The sequence below is a fragment of the Acipenser ruthenus genome, chromosome 5 (genome assembly GCF_902713425.1).
Source record: "Acipenser ruthenus chromosome 5, fAciRut3.2 maternal haplotype, whole genome shotgun sequence".
In the NCBI taxonomy this organism is placed as follows: Eukaryota; Metazoa; Chordata; class Actinopteri; order Acipenseriformes; family Acipenseridae; genus Acipenser; species Acipenser ruthenus.
This window is the reverse complement of record NC_081193.1, coordinates 24,012,315-24,028,524: the sequence shown is the minus strand read 5'-3', so window position 1 is coordinate 24,028,524 and position 16,210 is coordinate 24,012,315. Positions and strand designations below refer to the sequence as shown.

Below are 16,210 nucleotides of genomic sequence, written 5' to 3'. Positions count from 1 at the left end.
ACATGTGTGTGATTTAAAATCTTTTTACTCAGGTGCTGCAAGAGACAGCAATCCTGGGCCTCATTGGAAAGAGCAGGCATGTGTACTGTGGTAACCAGGGAGACTACAGGCCATGAGTTCTCCCAAAAAACAACAGTTGATCGAAAGCTTGCGGGTTCTCCAAATGTAAAGCGCACTGGACAAATAAGTGGCTCTTCACTGTCCCAGTAGCACACATTTTTTTAAAATGTACCCTGTGTCGCCGGGAGCTGTCCTGTGGCCATCAAGGGAAAAAAGATGTTACTCATCATCTGGAAAGTGAACCCACCATGCAAATAGCAGAGCAGTGTCTTCTCAGCAATGAATTCCTTTTGTACCAGTTTTGAATTCCTTCACTGATAAATTAAGAATGTTTACAAATATTATTATTATTATTATTATTATTATTATTATTATTATTATTATTTGTAGTAGTCGTAGTTGTAATTTGTATCATATTTATAACATGCATGTGGAAATATTACTACAGCTGATCCCTGGAGACAGCATTACACTTCAGCCATCAACACCAGGCAGAAGGATATCTACATCATCATATGGAAGGAAGCGCAAATGGATGGAGACACATATGGATCACATTAGTTTACTGTAAAGCTACGTCTTAGTTGGTGCTTATCTTGATGAGAGCCGAGTTCAAATCAGCATGAAGTTTTAACATCTACTCTCATGTAATGGAAATCATTAAATGTTTCATATGTAATATTAAGCAGTGTAGATTTTCAAATAAACTATTAAGTGCTGGTTGGATTAAAAACCTGGAACAGAGGCCCTGCCTTAAGCAACGACGTAGCACACCAGCTGGAAAGTCTTACTCTTTGGCCTGAAAATCTCACTCTTTGGGACTGGAAGTTTCTTTCTTTGGAATAACCAACCCTTGGCATCTCTGCATTTATGGATTTTTCAAAGAAAGTGTTTTATAATATGGCAGCAAGCCAGCACAACAAAATGTGTTAAGCTAGTTTGAACTAGTGAGGCTTCCGTAGGCACATGGATGTACCACGACTACAAATAACAAAAGGAAGCCCAGAACTTTATCCGAAGTCCAGTTGTTTACTACACTGCTGTCTAACGCCTGCTCGTTACATGGTACTAGAAGTGGGGTGAAAAAAAAACCCTAGCACAAACAACAAATAAAAATGAATAAAAGAAAAAAGAAGAGAACAACATGGATGTAATTAAACCGCCGGCAGCCCTGAAACTCACGGGAAATGTAGACAGTCATTGGAGAACATTTAAGCAGGCATTTTCACTGTACTTAACAGCGACCGGAGGAAAAGATAAACCGGGTGAGCAAAAAGTTGCTTTACTGTTAACAATAGCTGGTGCACAAGCCATTGAAATATTCAATACATTTGAATTTTCTGAAGAAGGCGACCGGGATAAGTTGGACATTGTAATAAATAAGTTTGACGGGTATTGTTCGCCGCAAAAAAATGAAATATACAAACGCTATGTGTTTCGTTGCCACCTGCAGTAGCCGATGCAATCCTTTGATTTTTATGTTACAGATTTAAGGACAAAAGCACAGTCCTGCAATTATGGAGTGATGCAAGTCTCGATGATAAGGGATCATTGTGTTTGGTTTGCTCAATAAGAAGGTACGTGAGCGATTATTGATTATTGAGAGATTTAACACTGGATGATGCAACTAGAATTTGCCAGGCTAGCGAACAAATGGAAAAAAAAACATGTCAGAACCTTCGAAGAAGGCCCTATGAGGTCGTACCACGTGGATGAGACTGCGGCAGTAGACAGGGTGTTTCAAGAACGTAAAGGCGGACAACAAAACGCGGCAGTCAACAAAGCAGGAATGACTGGTCCTGAAAGAGATTGTAAACACTGTGGAGGGAAGCACCCCATTATGCAGTGCCCAGCATATGGGAAAGTCTGTGCAAAATGCAAAGGAAAAAAACACTTTGCTAAAGCTTGTTTCTCAAAAGAACACAGAAATACATGTGCTAGACAAAACGACAGAGTCCAAGGACACACATAGTATGTACATTGAGACAATTGACAAGAACACAGTAAAACATGTAGCAGTGAAAAAAATGGAAAGCAAAGCAGTAGAAAATATAGATAAATGGATAGTACAGTGCTCCCTCGCTATAAGGAGCAAACCTTAGAGTGCTAAGCATTGAATCTGAACGTGCGAAATCCCTGCACATGAATGACTTTGTAGATTTTTTTGCAAGGTACCATAAAAACAGAAGGATTCAGTTGTTTTAAAATCAAGCTGCTGCTGTTTTTGTTATTGATTTGATACCATATCTCCTCATCCTGGATGTAAAGGTGGAATTGAAGACTTGAGTATTTTCAGTTCAGATGAAGGTTACATTTACGGTAGTTTTTTTATTTTTATTTTAAGTTTAGTATTTACCTGAAAGGAGTCACTCTATAGAACTCAGCTTTGAAAGACATTGAAAGACACTGCAGTTCAGTGAAGATCCTGAGCAAACAATGCAAATAAATTAGGACAGCCGAAGTAAAAGAAGGGCCTTGGCAGGTGAAGAGAGTGCCAAATCTCTGTAAAACCATAAATGTTTAGTAATGGCAGACAACTGAGCAACCTTGGAGTCCTAAGCACTGAATTTAAAGTGCAAAATCCCTGGACATGAATGACTGGATTATTATTATTATTATTATTATTATTATTATTATTATTATTATTATTATTATTATTATTATTATTATTTGTTATCTCTAACATTTCTACTAATGTTTAACATTTGAATAAAAAATTCTAAATTTATAAGTATGGTCTGCCTTTTTATTTTTATTGGCAATTAAAATCCTTATAAAAATCCCCCATGGTCTGTTGCTGCTGCCCCCCCAATAGTCTGCTGCCACCCCACAATATCTCTTTCCTCCCCTCTGCCACCCCAAACAAAAAATCCTTCACATACAACTGCTTCACATACAACATTAGATTGAAAGACAAAGCTCGTCCAGTATTACATGCTCCGAGGCGAGTGCCAGTTCCATTAAGACAAGAATTGCGGAACAAGTTAAACAGAATGGTTTCATTGAATGTAATTAAACCAATAGAAGAGCCTACTGAGCGGGTCAACTCGATTGTCTGTGTGAAGAAAAGCGACGGAGCGCTCAGAATATGCATGGACCCTAAAGATCTAAATAAGAGTATATTGCTGGACCATTATCAGATTCCAAAAAGGGAATAAATCCTAAGCGAGATGACTGAAGCACAGTATTTTACAAAATGAGATGCCTCACATGGGTTTTGCCAGCTGCAACTAGATTGTGAAAGTGCTAAAATACGTACATTCAACACACCCTTTGGAAGATACAGCTATCAAAGACTTCCATTTGGAATAAGTTCTGCAGCAGAAATATTTCACAGAACAATGGAAAATATATTTGAGGGTGGAAGGCATCTGAGTCTAGATTGATGATGTCATAATTTGGGGTAAGACACAGGAAGAGCCCACTGCCAGAGTCAGTATGGGCTGAAGCTGACAGAGACAGGGGAACAGCCATACCTCAGTAAAATTAAAGCAGTGTATGAAATTCCCAAGCCAAAAAATAAAAAAAAGCAATCCAGCGGGCTTTAGGAATGATTAATTACAGGGGCAAGTTTGTACCAAACCTATCAACTAAAACAGTGGCCCTTCGAGAATTACTGCATGCCAAGAGTGAATGGTCATGGCTACCAGCTCATGACACAGAGTGGGAACAGCTGAAACAGATTCTGATCATGGAACCAGTGTTAGCATTCGTTCATCCAAGCAAGAAGACCAAAGTGTCCACAGATGCATCCAAAGATGGACTGTGTGCAGTCTTACTACAAGATCATAAAGGAGCATGGAAAGCAGTGGCTTATGCAGCTAGGTCATTAACAGAGACTAAGTGACGATATGCTCAAATTGAGAAAGAGTGTTTAGACCTAGTGTTTGGCTGTGAAAAATTTCACTCCTATATCTTTTGGATTGCCACAAATTGAAATAGAGAGTGACCACAAACCATTGATTGCAATATCAAAGAAACACTTCAATGACATGTCACCACGCATTATATTATTATTATTATTATTATTATTATTATTATTATTATTATTATATATGGAAAGGAAATAATGAAACTGATAAGAAAATATACAGTATAATTTGAAATGCAGTAAGGTGAGTAATAAACTCACATTATGATTTAGCAGTTGGTTCAAACAATTTAACAGCAAATGCTGGAATCTTTTTGTATAATTCTGTGTAAATAAATATAAAACTATAAAGAAGGGGCAACACTGTTAATCCACAAATAGGACAACAGTTTTTGTTTTTTTTATGCTGGGTTGTTTTTTGTATGATAATAATAATAATAATAATAATAATAATAATAATAATAATAATAATAATAATAATAATACAATGACAGTACAGTTAAACAGACCCAAACAAATACATTTTGAAACAGGATTTAAAAAGATTCAATTGTGCTAGCATTCCTGATATGAATCGGGAAGTTCCAAAGACGAGGATCATTATAACTACATGCCCCCGGCTCTGACAGAGTTCAAACGAATTTTAGGGACTGTCAGAAGATTAGCATTTTGTGATCTCAGGGAACGACCAGGGACATATGGGGTCTGCAGAGCTTGAAGATAAGAAGACCATGGAAGGCCTTATAGGTAATAAGAACTTTAAAATAATAATAATAATAATAATAATAATAATAATAATAATAATAATAATAACAACAATAATAGCATCAGTAATAAAACAAATGAATGAGATGGGTGCAGTAATTGTATAAATTAAATATGCGATTAAAACCAAGATTAATTAAGTTTTTGTTTTTTTGTTTTTTTTATCGTGATTTTTTTTTCATCGCTTGACAGCCCTAAATGGGTGTTCACATCGGCCGCGCCGTGGCACTGCCACGCAGCAAAAGCAGTTGTTTTCAATGAAATCGGTCATGCGCAGAAGTTTGATACGATGGGATGGCAGTAGTTGCATTTTTTAATCATGTGTATACGATAATGCTCAATAATATCAATGTATAATGATGCCTTTAAACTCACACTCTCTTTTCCATACCCAGCAAACCAGACAAAACTCACAAAGAAAGAAAATATCTCAATTTTTAAAAGCAACATGTTTTTATTTTATTTTAAACAACACAATTGCCTGATATTTATTATAATATATTTTTTATATAATTGTTTTTTACTAAGCTTTGTGTCTTCTTTATAAAAAGAATTTTCCCTTCCCGCTGGCATTTAATGTTTATTGCTTGGCAACCAAAAGTCACTGTACTTGCAGCTGTGACGTAACAACCACTGACTTTCCCTTGCCACTCCCCTGCCGCGTTCGGTGTGAACAGTTAGTCTGTGGCAACTGCAGATCGACACGCAAGGAGGCGGCATGTGCACCGCGTCCGCTATGAACGCCCCTTAATTCATACAGTTCTTTAAAGAATATCTTTAGATGTTTGTTTTTTTTCCTGGCTGGTTCAATTCACAAGTCCCAATTATCAGATTTCCTAAAAACAAAACATACTGTATGAAAGAGGAGACCATTTGCTCCTTTGCTGTTCGTCCAGTTCCTAATACTGTAGCATAAAGAATTAGAATAAATAAATACATACAGGGGTACTGTATTTGGAACTACAGTGTTAGGAATAAAGCAAAGCTATTTTTATATGCAAAGGATTTTAACCACAAGACATAATCAACTGTGCTGTATACTGCATCAGGTTCATCTGCATCAGGTCCATCTGCACCTTGAAACCAGTCTTCAAAACTCTCATCTCGTTCCAATATCTAACTGAGGCAGCCAGTAAACATTTACACAAAAGATCAAAGATTCACAACCCTCCGTGCAAAGGTCTATCAGGGGCAGCCTCTTAACAGTGGGTGTATGTTTGATCAAAGAATTTGTATCCCAGACCACAAGTAAAATCACTGAAGTAGGGATCAATATGTCACTCATCTTGAAGAAATGGCAACCACCCCGGCAGACAACTACTCATCGATCTCTGTGCGGGACAGAATCAGCAGAGGACTGAAAGGGAAAGGTGGTGACTGCTGATGACTGTGACAAGGGAAACACCTCAATCAATACAATACACTCAATACAAATACAAAGGGTAGGTGTCTTTGGCACCTTCAATCACACATTGGCACCTTCTCTGTTCCAACCATGTCCTTATTATTGCATTAGATCAACTAAACCTCTGATCGTGTCCTGTAAAATACTTTATCAATTAAACCTGGAGTGGAATGGCCCTCAATGCAGTAGTCAGTTATAGAAGATTTTGGCGCCACAATCTGTTCTAGGTAATGAAATAATTGCATAAATCTTACATGTGATCTACTTCTACTCTCTATGTATAGTAGGTCTCGTGCAGTTTCAGAACAAACGTGTTACAGCAAACATATATTTTCATTTTTTGAAATATTATTTGGTACCATACTAGGAAATGGTAAGCTCTTACAGATGGTTTCACAAACCCTGATTAGCATTAGTCTTGGACTACTTTACTTAAACTAACATTGGATACTCCAAGATTGCCACTTATCTGGGTCTATCATCTATCTGTGTTTATGTTTATAGGTAATGTATTCTATTCCCCGGGTCACTTCCAACAACAGGTCACCCGGGGAGTGGAATTCTCTCCACCCCTTCAATGCCCTTTTCCTGTCATTAACCAGCCAATTGCTGAAAGCATAGTAAAGCATGTAAAAGCATAGTAATCCAATTAAGCAAAGTGGTGGTTCTGGCTGGGAACTCAGTTTAACCTTAGGTCAAATCACGTAAACATCAAGCATATTTTAAGTGCTTCAAATAGCAGATGAAATCATCAGTCGAATAGCTAGTATCTTATTTGTCCTTCGATAAACAATACGTTTAATGATTGGCAAGCAAGGGATTTATATCTTACCTCAATCCAATATGTCCCTGCTCTGTACCATATTTTTTTAAACACAGTTTTGTGAAACTGTGTAGCTTTGTTCTTTCAATTCCTTTATCTTCTTTTTAATGATCACTTATTAAAAAAAAATACCACCCTGTGACAGAGAGTGAACGAATCCGAGTCAACAATCTCCCTCCCGACCTGTGAGGGCGCTGTATAACAGGAACAGAGTGCCTCGTACTGGTTAGTCTGGCAGTTAATTCCAGGGTCAGTCAGAAGCCAGCTGTCCAGGAAGGGGCGGAGTCACAATGCCCAAAGTCATTGCCCTAAAGAGGTACGCTATGTATCAGTCATGGATTGGAGGAGACGTGACTGAACTAGCTATCGCAGGGGGCGTGACTAAGGGTATAACAGGGGATGTGACGATGTAATCTGTTCCTTTGTTATGGTAATTGAAAGGAAACGGATTGTGGAAATCTTATCGTGACTGTTAGTGTTTTGTTTGTTTGTAAAACTAACTGTCTGTCTTTGTCATTGCTAGACGGCTAACACTAAGCCGGGAGCTGTCGCTAAAGTGCCAGCACCAACCAGGACTACACTGCACCGCTGTTCCACTGTTACTGTATATCACCACACCTGCACTAAGAGCTCTCGCTGTCAGGAGAAGTGACCGTGTCTGTGTTGTGTGTCTCTATTCTTGTTATTATTAGAATGGGACTGAACCCTGTGGTTTATTTACTGGTGATACACATCGTTGTGTAGAGCCAGTAGTATTATTTCCGGTCACCAGACCAGGCTTAAACAATAAAAGACTTGTTTGGACTGAGAACTCTGTTTGTGTGTCTTTGTTGGAGCACTGCATCACCACTACACCTGCGCACTGCCAACCACTCGTTCGCACACCCGCAGTCAGTTCAGATAACTGATGTATTTCCTCCAACAGTAAATTCGGTTTTCAAGAACATTTTAAAAACCACCTTGGTAGGCTTTAAACTCAGACGTTTAAAGGCCTTAATTGATGTCTCAGAAACGAGTACATGTGGTACACCAGAGTGTAACCATTAACTTGATGCCCTGAAACACTGACTCTTGAGTTTCTTTCGGATGTATTTCTTGCATCTCCTGTACTAGGTGCAGTGAGTTTTGACAGGGGCAGGTTAATGGTTCCAATCTGGTGTATCAGATGTACGTAGAAATTGGACATGTTTCTGTAAGCCCTACTGAGGACACAGCAGTGCTTTAAACTGAGTTTTTAGAAGTTTTCTAACAGGATTGCTGTAAAGACTAAATGCCCATCTTTCTGTCTTGTCAAATCAACTTATCAATAAAAAAAGCACAAAGGAAACACTTTGTAGGAGACAATGCTGTGGAGGGAAGCTTGTAGAAGGCTCGGTATCTCAGCGGGTAAGTGAACACACTTCTTATAATATCTCTGGGAGTCTGGGTTCAAATCCATCTCAGGAGGACATTAGTCCATATCACAAAACAATTTGGTGCAATTGACATAATTGTGTGGCCAGAAATGGCGTTTAGGCCAGTAAAGACCATGTAGCCAGTGCTGTTGTCCCTCAGTTTTAATTACCAAAAATGTACGAGCACCTAAATGGCCATTCGGCCCATCTTGCTCATTTGGTTGTTAGTAGGTTATTTATTCCAGAATCTCATCAAGCAGCTTCTTGAAGGATCCCAGGGTGTCAGCTTCAACAACATTACTGGGGAGTTGGTTCCAGATTCCCACGATTATCTGTGTAAAGAAGTGCCTCTTATTTTCGGTTCAGAATGCCCCTTTATCTAATCTCCACTTTTGACCCCTGGCCCTTGTTTGTTTTTTCAGGTCGAAAAAGTCACTTGGCTCAACATTGTCAATACCTTTTAGAATTTTGAATGCTTGAATCAGATCGCCGCGTAGTCTTCTTTGTTTGAGACTGAATAGATTCAATTATTTTAGTCTGTCTGCATATGACATGCCTTTTAAACCCGGAATAATTCTGGTCGCTCTTCTTTGCACTCTTTCTAGAGCAGCAATATGCTTTTTGTAGCGAGGTGACCTGAACTGAACACAGTATTCTAGATGAGGTCTTACTAATGCATTATAAAGTGTTAACATTATTTCCCTTGATTTAAAATTAAAACCCTTTTCACTGTATATCCGAGCATCTTGTTGGCCTTTTTTATAGCGTCCCCACATTGTCTAGATGAAGACATTTCTGAGTTAACATAAACTCCTAGGTCTTTTTCATAGATTACATCTTCAATTTCAGTATCTCCCATATGGTATTTATAATTAGGGGTCTACTTAAATCGCGGTAAATTTATGTATTTTTCATGGGTTATGTTGCGGAATAAAATTAGGATTTCGCGGACATTTCACAGACCTGTTAAACATTAAATAAACCTAAGTAGACAGTATTTCAGAACACTATAAAGCCTCAAAATAGTGGTGCTTCCTTACTAAAACAGAGTGCTGTCATTTGTTAAAGGCAAGCATGCAGCATCCCCCTGCAGTTGACTTGCCCATACATTGAGACTGCACGTCTGCATCCACTGAATTGGTTGGAAGTTAAGGCAAAGCTTTGCCAAGTTATACAGATGTGGAAATTGATTAGAAACAGCCCCAAAACTCGTTTACCCAAGGGCGTCTGGCATACTTTAATAAAGGCAATATATGCAGCACGTTCGTTGTCATGTTATTTGTCCCATCTAATAATTTATTTTATTAGTACCGAGTCAAAACAAAGAGAACGTGGCTATTCGGGTCTAACATTCCAACTGCGAAAAAGTAAGCAGCAGGTTGAAGCGAGGTGGCTGTGCTGTATCGTTTTAGTACTGATTTAACTTGCAGACAGGAATACTTTTTGTCTGCGCTGACTTTCCAGTTTGGTTTCTGAAAATTGTTTATTCTACGTTCTGTTCAGCAGCCTCTGTAGTAGCCTTTTGTTTAATGTGTGATTCTGAAGCTAAGTAGTGATCGATCATATTTTCTCCAAAGACACATTAAGGTATGCCTCCATCTGCATGTACAGTTTCTTTGGGAAATATCTTGACACGATCAATCAACGAAATATACTTTGCTTTTTTTGCTTTGTCATCCATTTCTACTATTTTACCTCCAATGCTGAAAACAAGATTTTATCAACCTAAATCAAAGCAATGCAGCACTGACAAAGCAATGTCCCACCCCCTACTGTACAGTACAGGTCACAGAAAAGCAGTACAGACCCACTGATAGGCTGATTAAAACATCATTGTCATTTGAATAGTAAACAAGAACGTAAACAGCTTTGGACCTTTTGTAAAAGTTATTTGTGGACGTTTTTGTTTGTTTTCTGCTTCAGTGCAATGCACACGGGATGGCGAAGGGATCAAAAAGAAGATACATAGTTTGCGTCGCTTGCGTTTTGCATTAGTTCATTTAAACAAGGTTTCTTTTTTTCCTCTCCGTACTTGTTCCGTATGAATTGGCCCCTAAAAGAGGTGACTTTCACGGTGCCTCCTCAATTTCATGATTTCTTCAAAATTGCGATTTAGGTAGACCCCTATGTATAATAAACTCTGCACAACTGCAGCATCTTTGTTACTGTCAATCAGGTTACTGTTAGAATAATACATAATTCTTTCACACATCAAAAAAGGCTCCCACTTCCAGAGCTCATCTCTTACACTACACCCCTATGAGTTAAGCGCTCTTTCTCTGTCTCTCTGCACGCAGAGACACATTCTAAAGTGCAGAGCTGAAATACATAAGCACTCTAAAAGAAGCTGCATACTGCAGAATCATTTCAGTACACAACAGGCCAACGAAAACTGGCCTTTGAAAAGCCCTGAACAAGAGCCAATAAAATGGTCGTCAAATACAGATTTACGGCCAAGGGGAAAGAGGTCCTCAATTTGAAGTCCAGACACTCGTCAGTATCAATAATTCTGCAAACAAAAGATATCCTATATTGTAGTACATATTCAAACAATATTTGAAATTAACACAATTAAAGTTTGTCACAGTACGTTATTGCAGGCTTTCACCCACTGTAATTCCACAAAATCCCTCTTATTAGGAAATTGATGTTCTGCCGTCCACAGCGAGTGCTAGTGCATCAGGCTGTAGGATTAGCTGAGCGCTCCCAGCACAGCCATCTCCTGTCATCACCCCTTTCAGGGTCAGCATGCTCTGCAGTTTTCTCTCCCCCTGCACGGTAACCGCTGACCTCACCCTTCAAATGAGCCGACTCCTGAAATGCCATTCACATATGGAAATGCACACAGTGCCGGGGCAGAGATCAAACCTGACTGAGTGACTCACAAACAACCAATGCACGCTGATTAACATGTCTGTTTGATGTGAAAGTGATAATGATTATTCAATTAACCACATGGTTGCAGAAACAGAATTCCAGTGTCTAATTTAATGATGTATATATAATTCAACATAATGGGAGGCCAGCTCGCCATTGCCCGGAGATGCCAGCTCACCATCGCCCGGGGATGCCAGCTCGCCATCGCCCGAGGATGCCAGCTCGCCATCGCCCAGGGATGCCAGCTCGCCATCGCCCGGGGATGCCTCCACGACACCGCCCGGGGATGCCTCCACAACACCGCCTGGGGTTGCCTGTACAACACCACCCGGGGATGCCTGCACAACAGCGCCCGGGGATGCCTCCATGAAACCGCCCGGGGATGCCTGCACAACAGCGCCCGGGGATGCCTCCACGAAACCGCCCGGGGATGCCTGCACAACACCGCCTGGGGATGCCACCACGACACCGCCCAGGGGTGCCTGCACAACACCGCCCGGGGATGCCTGTACGACACCACCCGGGGATGCCTGCACCACACCACCCGGGGATGCCTGCACAACAGCGCCCGGGGATGCCTGTACGTCACCGCCCGGGGATGCCTACACGTCACCGCCTGGGGATGCCTGCACGTCACCACCCACACGCCATCGCCCAGGGATACCTGCATGCCATCACCCGGGGATGCCTACCAGCCATCACCCGGGGATGCCTGCTAGCCACCGCACGGGGATGCTTACATGTCACTTTGTCTTCAAGTTTGGATTTCCTACAAGATTTCGTCACTACCTAGGAAAGGAGTTTAACAACCAGCTGTTATCCAGACTAAAAGAGCTAAGTGGGATACAAGGTTCATGCACAACACTTTACCACCCCAAGGAAATGGGCAGGTTGAAAGTTTCAACAGAACCCTGTTGGCGATGTTGAGGGCCTTAACGGAAGAACAAGAGACAGATTGGAATAATTCTCTGGCCAAAGTTGTGCATGCTTACAATTATACTAAGCATGAAGCCACAGGATTCACCCCATTCTACTTGCTGTTCAGATGTTCCCCAAGGCTTCCAGTGGATCTCTTGTTCAGTTTGAAATCGAATAGCGAAGAGGGAACTCACGCAAATTATGTACAGAAGTGGAGGAATCGAATGACAGAAGCATACAAGATTGCTTCTAAATCAGCTATGAAGGAAGCAGCCAGAGGCAAAAATCAGTACGATCAGAAAGTGTATGAAGCAGATCTACAACTAGGAGATGGCGTACTCTTAAGAAATCTGAATGAAAGGGGAGGGCCAGTGAGACTAAAACCAATGAAGAATTGGAAGGAACCTGTGTTCTACGGTCAAACAGAGAGAACAGGCCCTCATTGGATTCAGCACTGAGCCCGGAAGCAGAAAACTTCTATCCTCAGTTCCCGTTGGAGCCACAGCTATCCCAAAGGACAGAGCTGCAGGAAGCTATCGACATTATCAGAGAGAAAAATGAGCACCTAGCATTGGTCACCAATGAAGTATTTGAGCCTCAGGAGGAAATGGAACACCCAAAGGGACATAGTGACACAGAATTCTGAAGAGGAACAATCGGAGCAGAGAACTTACCCAACAAGAGAGACCTTCAGTTGTGAGCAGATACCTCTTAGTTTGTCTTTATAACAGGCTAGATATACTAAAATGCTATTTGCATTTTTTAAAGAGTTAAACTACAATGTTGTCCACAAAAAGCCTTTACTCCTGTGTCCCTATGACAGCTTTGTTATTTCTTACTTAAAGATTACTTAAGATTACCAGTTTGTTTTTGCACTTTAGAAAGAAAAAATGTGCCAATGCTGCACTGAAGTTAAAATGCTAAGTGAGTCTGTAGCCCAATATATCACATGGCCACACACTGCAGTCTTTTAATTCTGGGCTCCAGGCTATTACACATTTCAAATTGCAGTCAATGGATGTAAGGCCCTTCAGCTGCTATCCCGATTGTGCCATTTCCTTCTAAAAGACATTTGAGACTCTGAACCAAGCTCAAGTTTTTTGGATTCCCGGCAGTTTATGCAAAGACCCTTGTGCAGCTTTGCCATGAAAGAGACTTTAGTTTTATGTGCTTTCAAGTGGTACGATCCAGATGTAGATTATCCAATCCAGATCATTGTATGTAAATTAGCTATAAATGCTTTATGGTAATGGATAAAGGGCTAGATTCTCAAAGCTATTAACTCTGAATCGGCATTAGCGCAACTGTTTTCTTAGTGGATAAAACACCAATTAAACTAAAATGAATAAGAAACAACTTGATTCTTCATTCAAGCCACTAAATTAAATGTCTTAATTGTTTATTTCTGGTGTGGTAACTTTTCTCCTTTCTGAAAAAAACTGTGCTAAATGATTAATTGGATTAAATAGCTTTAAGAATATAGCCCAAAGTGTATTAATTAGTTATATGATAATTCAGGAAATTAGAAAAACACCAAAAACAACCCACATCTTAAAATGAATTTAATTAATTTTTATTTAGAAGATTTAGAATTTAGAATTTTGTATCTACATCAAAGGCAAATGTTTTAAGTCCAGAAACTTTCACGTGACTCAATCCATCTATATTTCCCATATATTTTTTTTTACTGACAGCTTTAGTACAAACATGGACTGACAGACGCAGTGCTGTTGCAATACTTCTCCTGCGTCACTCACCAGACATACTAGTAATAATGCCCGGAATGTTCTGAAAGGCATTGTCCTTTTTACTGTTGTCTTTGTATGAATTTAATGAACAATCATAGAGCGCAGGCTACCGCTGCACTTTCTGAATCAATTTCTTGTCTTCCGTGTTTATCGCATATTTGTGTTATGACCTGTGCCAGGTTTATTGATATTACTGACATTGCTTCTGATTGGTCCATTTCACTTTAGAGCATTTTCATTGGTCCATTTCACTCTAGCTGCCCGCGATGCACTGGAAGAATAGAACACAGTTCTATTCCTGTGGAGTCGCTCGCTTCACCCAGACTGGCCACTTGCATCGCTCGGGGGTGGTGTAGACGCACCCATGTATTCCAGTCACTTTTAAATTATTCATTTGCGTCGCTCGCCTCCAGTGTAGAACCACCTTTACTGTACAGACATTTTTGTCTTGAAGCCGCTTGGCAGAGGGACGATTGCTTGGCCACGTGGAGGCTAACGGAAAATAAATAAGCAAACAGGTTGCTGCAAGGGTAGAGAGAAGGAATAGGTGGAGGAATGCAATCAAAATTGAATGCAAAAGGAGGAGAGTATTGGCTGTTTTTAAACTAGGCTGACCAACTAGATAAAAGACGTGTGTCGTGGGGTATTCCCTCCTCCCAAACTTTAGTTTCCAGACTACATTGAAAGTGTTAAATGTGCATTTTGGGGCTGGTGAGTGTAATATATATATATATATATATATATATATATATATATATATATATATATATATATATATATATATATATATATATATATATATATATCCAGCAGGAGTGCAGTTCACCAAACCAAAGAGAGGTTTGGGGTGAATGCTGCTTTAACTGTGGTAATATTCCAATTTATATAGTTGTGAAAGAAAAGTGCGTTCTGCTAAAAGTTTTATAATTTAGCAGGCTTTATCATGTAAAAAACACCTTGAGAACACTTGCATGAATACGCATACATTATGGGACTGAAAACGCAAAACAATTCAGCCTCTGTCAGACAGGAATGGCAGAAAAAAATAAAGCCAACAAAAGACATTGTTGCCAGCCACTGAAGATGGGCAGCCTAGAGGCTTAGTCATGGATTAAAGAGATTCACAGGATGAAGATGTTTGGGAAAGGTGATCAGGTAATTAAGCAATAACTGGCAGCCACTACAAGTGTACAATGAAAATATCAGCCGTGCGTTAATAATGTGCAGAATAGACTGTTTAAGAAACTTGTTCAATATATGAAATAAAATGTCGGAAGCAGTGAGTTGGGTATACACATAAACATTTTCTATAATGTGCTTTGACCCACAGGCCTTTGTTAAGTGAATGTGCTAGATGTTCTTCATTAGCTTTCATCAATGGGATTAATTAGCCCTCCCCTCAGGACACCAGCATCCAAGTACATTTTGTTTTGATTCAAAATAAATGTCTCAACCAAATGTTAAAACCCTATTATAAAACGTTAATTTAATTTAAAAAATGTCTTTACATTTGCCAGATTAAATCCTTCATTAATGTAGAATATCTCTAATATGTAAACAATGACTAATGCTCCTAAGAATACAAAGAATATACTCCAATTAGTATTAATGGAAAATCTGTTTCAGTTGTGAAGGCTGATCTACTGTTACTGTAACTTTTTCCACCATATAAATTATACTGAAAGGTTCATTGTCAAAAAAATGTGTGTATTTACTATGCTAATTTAGTAAATACAAATCAACCTAATTTGCACAAGAAAAATTAGATGGCAATGTTCTGCCAGCTACACAATTGCTATTGTTTCCAGAAAATCTAACTTCCAGTTCTTCAATTTGAAGCAGTCAGGGGACATATTCTAATTAAGACATTTGCATACATGAAAATGCAGTTTAATTAGCTGCAGCTGTTCATACTAATGTTTTATTTTTATTTTTAATACAAAATGAATAATGTAAATTTGATGTTTAAAAATGAAAAAAAAAACAGAAATAAAACAGGGAAAGATTTTATTGTTACTTTCCAATACAAAACACATCATTCCTCACAGACTGCTGAAACCAATGGAATTAAAATGTGGGATATGCCGAGAGTCAACTATTCTTATAATAAACCCCTGACCTGGTGTTTCAGATATCAGCACCACATCAAATGTATTAATTCATTTCAGGAGACTTTTGCTATCTATCAATCAATCAATCAAGCAATACTTTATTAAAATAGCACCTTTCATACAAAAAGTATATCAAAGCGCTGGACAGGACAAAGCAGAAGAAAATCTAAATAAAAGTAATGCGTATAGAAATTAAACACAAACAGAGTTTAGAATTCAGGTTAAAAAAAGCTAATCT

At 39.2% G+C, this 16,210-nt stretch overlaps 1 long non-coding RNA gene across 1 annotated transcript; it reads left to right on the top strand.

Annotated features, from left to right (window-relative positions):
• The first annotated feature begins 1,166 nt into the window (after positions 1-1,166).
• On the top strand, positions 1,167-7,569 carry LOC131737204 (uncharacterized). The gene is made up of 3 exons (XR_009328790.1): positions 1,167-1,325; positions 1,548-1,637; positions 7,448-7,569. It is a non-coding gene; the product is annotated as an uncharacterized LOC131737204 (long non-coding RNA).
• Positions 7,570-16,210: the final 8,641 nt, after the last annotated feature.